This window comes from Silurus aristotelis (genome assembly GCF_946808225.1).
Source record: "Silurus aristotelis genome assembly, chromosome: 6".
NCBI lineage: Eukaryota > Metazoa > Chordata > Actinopteri > Siluriformes > Siluridae > Silurus > Silurus aristotelis.
The window spans coordinates 28213737-28219736 of NC_139579.1; the positions used below are offsets into that span (position 1 = coordinate 28213737).

General features: G+C 37.6%; 1 protein-coding gene across 8 annotated transcripts in view; it reads left to right on the forward strand.

Annotated features, from left to right (window-relative positions):
• Positions 1 to 6000, forward strand: part of fmn2a (formin 2a) — a 52260-nt gene that overhangs the window by 24761 nt on the left and 21499 nt on the right. The gene's annotated exons all lie outside the window — the stretch shown is intronic.

Consider the following 6000-nt stretch of genomic DNA (forward strand, 5'->3'; position numbering starts at 1 on the left):
TTTATTTAAAAGACATTATCTGTTCATTTTGAACAATGTATTTGTATAGTCACAGTCGTGGCTGTTGTGTTTTTCAGTATTAGTGACGGAAGTGTGGAATTTGTGTCTGTCATTATTAATGAAGGAGGTGTGTCCTTGGTGTGTGACAGTATTAGTGAAGGAGGTGTGGCCATGGTGTCTGTCAGTATTAGTGACGGGGACCTGGCCTTTGTGTCTGTCAATATCAGTGAAGGAGGCATGTCCTTGGTGTGTGACAGTATTAGTGAAGTATTAGTATAGGATATATATAATATTAGTATAGGATGGGTTGCCTTTGTGTCTGTCAGTATTAGTTAAGGAGGTGTGTACCCTTTTTTCTGTTAGTAGTAGTGAAAGAGGTGTGTCCTTGGTGTTCAATGTGAGTAAAGGAGATGTTGCCTTTGTGTGTGTGTCAGTATTAATGAAAGTGTTGTGTCCTTTTTGTCTATTAGTAGCAGTGGTGGGCCATGCATTTGGTACCTGGGCCTTAAGTGGGAACTTACCCGACCTAATCCACCTCTTAATACCACCACTATCACGTCGCAATTATAGAAACCAGAAAATGTAAATAAAATACAACTTACTCACCAGAGAAGCAAACTCATAATTTGCAGCGCTCCTCAGAGACTGTAATCAGTGGTACCGCTTGTATTTACTGGTCTGGAAGTGGTGAACAAACCCTTTCCCGGGCTGAGACACGCTAGCTAGCTTCGGGGTTGGCCGACCTCTCCTCACGATGTCTATCTTTTTTTGAAAATGGATTTTTAAGTATGTCCGTGACCGAATACATTTCTCTTCCTCCACAGGCAAAAAAAAAAAGTTTCCCTCTGACCAACCAATCAGAGGACGGAATAATGCTGACGCTACTTTGAAGGCCCTGGGCAGATTAGATTGACATGGCAGGACATAAAGGCTGAAATCTGATTGGACAAAAAATCTAACATTCACATACATGTACTGGAAGCAGTGCAGCCAAGAGAAACAATATGAAATGAAGAGAATAAACTGTTGGGAATAAATTAATATATTTTTATGGAACAAATATTAGAATTTAGGTTGTAAATGTAGGTCAGTGCTTCTGATAGTGTTTAGGCCAGCAGAGAAGGCTTTGCTGCCCTGAGCGCCTGCCACTGATTAGTAGTAATCAAGGAGGCATGGCCTTTTTGTTTGTCAGTATTAATAAAGGAGACGTGGGCTTTGTGTCTGTTAGTATTAGTGAAGGAGGCGTGGCCTTTGTGTCTCTTATTTTTAGGTATTATTATATAAGGTATTTACTAATAGTAAAGGCATTTGTGTATGTCAGTTAAGGAGGCTTTGCCTTTTAGTCTATAGTAGTGAAAGAGGTATACACTTTGTGTTAGTCAGTATTAAAGATGGAGGTGTGGCCTTTGTGTCTGCCAGTATAACTTAAGGAGGTGTGGCTTCCCTGTCTCTATTTCTCTTATACTGCAATGCAGATATAGCTATTTGTTTTATCCATACAAAACTAAAAGCTTTATCCTTCATCCACACTCTTTCTGCTGTACCCTGCACTGTATGTTTTGCAGCTCTCCTGCTTGTCCCGGGGTTAGTATATAATAGTCCTCCTGCTCGTCATCCAGAGCACACAATATTATTTGAGAAAAGCCAAACAGGATAAAGGATCATGCATGAGCAAACCAATGTGAGTTTGGAACTACTGATTATTCCACACATACATCTATCTGTAATTATCTATAATCACCCTGAGCCTCGTCAATAAAAAACTGCTCTGCGCAATGAAATCACATGGATTTGTTGTTATGATAGAAAATGAGGGATGTGTTTCTTTCAGAGAACAAAGAAGTTTTTCTGGTTTTATGTGCCATTGCTACATAAAGTGTGATGTGTTATTAAAAACGCCAAGCCACAGAGTGTTTAACGAGCGCTTTATGGGCCTTTTCACTGCTACAAATAGCAGCAAGTGAAGACCCATATCCTGTTGTGCACTGTGTTAACAACATGCTCTCACGATTCTATATTCCAACTTGTATACAAAGTTCAAATTAGGTTGAGGGGTCGGGGGTTATAACTGCAAAAAACGTCCAACCAAATCTAACGGCAGGAAGTATTCAAACCAGATTTCAGGATTCACTCTAGTGCAGTAGAGTGAATCCTGAAATCTGGTTTGAATACTTCCTGCCGTTTGATTTGGTTGGACGTTAAGGAGCTGTTGTGTAATAATCTCAGTAAATGAGGCGTGGCCTCTGTGTCTCAGTAGTAGTAAAGAAGGCCTGGCCTTTGAGCATGTCAGTATTAGTAATGGAGGTGTGGTCTTTGTGTTTGTCAGTATTAGTAAAGGAGCTGTGGCTTTTATGTCAATTAGTATTAATAAATTAGGAGTGGCCTCTGTGCTAATTAGTATTAGTAATAGATGTGTGGCCTCTGTGTGTGTCAGTATAAGTGAAGGAAGTGTGGCCTTTGTGTCTGCCAGTATTAGTAAAGGAGATGTGGCCTCTGTGTCTAACTATTACAGGTAGTCCTGTACTTATGATAGAGAAATGTTTTGACGACCCCATCATAAGTCAAAAATATCGTAAGTTGAAGACGGTACTGTGTCTTTCCGCTTCATGCTGATTTATAATTTTTATTTTCTGTTTTAAACTGATGGCCTACCTCTTATTTTTTTTTACTACAAGCAGGAGACATACCTGGGCACTTGAAAGACATGCTTTTATAAAAAAAAATGCTGTTTGAAACCGTTTTAAACAAAAAAAATACACACTGAGACAACTTTATCCCGTCGACCGCTAGCAAAAGTTTTTTTTATATTTTTACAATTTCGTCTTATGGCTATCGTCATCTTAAGATCGAAAAATCATAAGTCGAACCATTGTAACTTAGGGACCATCTGTATTAAGAAAGGTGTGGCCTCTGTGTTTGTTAGTTCTTTCAAACTTATTTTTTTTTTAGCAATGAATCATAAAAGCTGTGATACACCACCCTGCTGAATACTGAGCGTCTCCTTTGCTAATTACATACAAAATAGAATTGGTTTACCAAAATAATAAGATTATGTATGATGTAAAATAGTAAGATTATAATGCATGCTGGATCACGATAGTTCTAAGCCACACCGTAAAGCTAATACCTGGTTATTCCTTTTTCTAGCATCGTCATCATATAAGTGTGTTTGTTCTTGTAGTGACATTAAAGCAGATAATGTGTCAGGAACTCAAGCTGCAAGATTTGAAAACAAGACGGAGAGTTAGACAGACAGAAAGCAAAACAATGACATCATCAGTGTTGCTCTTGCTCTCTACTACATGATGAGCAAATGAACGGTACGATTTAAAGTGAGTGCAAAGGATGAGAACAAAAGAGAAGAGGGAAGAGAGGAAGAAGAAGAAGTGTGAGGTACCGATTCTCTATATCTATCTCTCTTTCTAGACAAACAAAAACCAGCAGAAACACAACTGATGAGACACACTTATTTACCCGTGTAAATACTGTGTATGTGTGTACGTCATTGTATGTGTGTGCACGTGTGAGTGATCCATATTTTAATATACAGTAAAAGAGGTGTGGCTTTTGTGTCTCAGTATTAGTAAATGAGGTGTGGCCTCTGGGTCTCAGTATAAGCCTATACATTCAGTTGTGTGGCTTAAAATTATTATAATTTCATAATCTCTTTCACTCTTATTGCAGGCTGGTACAAAACAAAGTAACACATAAAAAATATTCTTAAGATACTAATAATTAAATTAACCAGAACACTCCATGCACATGATCATGTTGATTTTACAAATATATTTTTTTTACTGTTTTCTTTATGTTTGGGGTTTAGGCCATGTCCACTTCTAGTTGAAGATGTGCAGATATTGTTGTTCAATCACATACCAAACATATTGAATACTCAAATATATATTATGTATTAACTGGGGCTGTCAATCCACTCCAAAATATAGTGGAACATATTTCACAGAAGAGTTGAGGTTATTAAAAGAGCAAATTGGGACTAAATTTGGAATGCAATGCTCAAAAAGCACATACCATATTTATGACCGGGTGCCCACAAACCTTTGGTGAAATAATGTATAATAAATGGTCATTCGATGTTACCTGTGTAAATGATGATGGGTCCCCTTTGAGTTTCTGGGTCCTCTCAAAGTTTCTTCCTTATATTATCTCAAAGATTTATTTTACCTCACCACCATCGCAACTGGTTTGCTCATTAGGGATAGACTTACTGGGACTAAATTTTAAACGTCAACATTTATGTTTGTAAATGATTTACATAAATTGACTTTGGGACAAAGGGATATTAAAAGCACCATACAAATAAAGGTCTGGAAGTTTCTACTATATTTGCTCCCATACTTTAAATAGATTTAAGAGTTGAGACTTAATTTTACTACAGTTTGAATAAAAATAAATGTTAAGTCCTACTTCAAAAATTGTGCTTTTTTTCTTGTGTGGAGACTGTGGAGAATTTAACCACTTGTGATTAATGGTAATGATAATGTTAACAGCTTCTTAAGGGACTTGAGCTTCTACACTACATTTGGACAGGAGGCCTGTACAATTGCAGCTAATACAGCAAAACGACCTGAGCTATGAGAGGAATTTGTACGCTAACCCGAGATCAATCTTTAATCTACGTGTGTGTACATGATTTGTGTTTGTGCATGTGTGTGTGTGTGTGTGTGTGTGTGTGTGTGTGTGTGTGTAGTAAAGAGTAAATTGCATTCCAGTTCTTCGCCATTCCAGACATCAATTATTCCATGTCTCCGGAGCGTGAGGCGAGTCCCTAAACGCTTCAGATGTCTTCGTAGAGTTCAAGCCAGTCAGGAATCTGAGTGTTCAGCCCGAACAAACATAATGGAAGTGAAATTGCATAACTCGCCACCATCAGGGCTGAAGGGTGGCTTTGGCTCACTTTGACATGTTTGGCTGTTATCTTGGCCTGTGGCGATGCTGGATCGAATCAGTGGTGAATGATATTTTCTGGAACGGGGTGTTGTTTTGCATGATAATTACGACATTTCATGTTTTTGCTACATGTTTTTGTGGGCCTAAATTTTTTTCTGAGATGCTTCACAAAAGAACGGTGGTTAAGGTACAACGATGTGGTATGTCAAACCGAAGTGGTTTTAATGCTACTATTATTCATAACTGTGATTTCTGTTGAAAGGTTATGACTGATTGTTTTAACAAGTCTGGTTTATGTATAGTCAAGCAATTTTGGTTTCAAAATCGAATCATTTTATACCGTCTGGTCTGTTATGTAAGAAATTTACATTTACAGTATTTGGCCAACGCCCTTATCCAAAGCAACTTACAATTATCTCAGGGGTTAGGGGGGGCAGCTGAGCAGCTGAGAGCAGCTGAGGGTTAAGGACCTTGCTCAGGGTTTGGTGGGATTTGAACTAACGACCTTCTGATCAAAAGTCTAACATATTAAACAATGAGCTACTACTTCGCCTAAGAGATAGAGAAAATTACCAACACATCTGCTATAGAGCTCCGACCTCAAACCTAGTTTCAAGTTTTAAGTCTTATTTGTCATATGTACAGATGTGAATTAAATTAGAATTAATTGTTCAGTGAGTCTACAGGCAAACTACATATACATATATATATATATATATATATATATATATATATATATATATATATATATATATATATATATATATATATTAGCATGAGCCAATTTTTTTTATAAAAATATAGAAGACAGAGGTGTACAAGGACAATGTATATCTTACAGTAAGTGTGCAAAAAAACATAGTGTGCAAGTAAGATGCAATTGTACTTGTGCAATGCTCCTAAGTGTTAAGAAATGAGAATTTCCAGTCCCCATGTGTTAACAGATAGCTAAAACACATTTTGAACACCTTTGGGATGAATTGGAGCACTAACTGCACCCCAGGTCTCCCCACCTTACCTACATCAATACCTGACATTTTTTTTTTAAAGCTGAATGAGCACAACTGTCCACAAGCACACTCCAAAATCTGG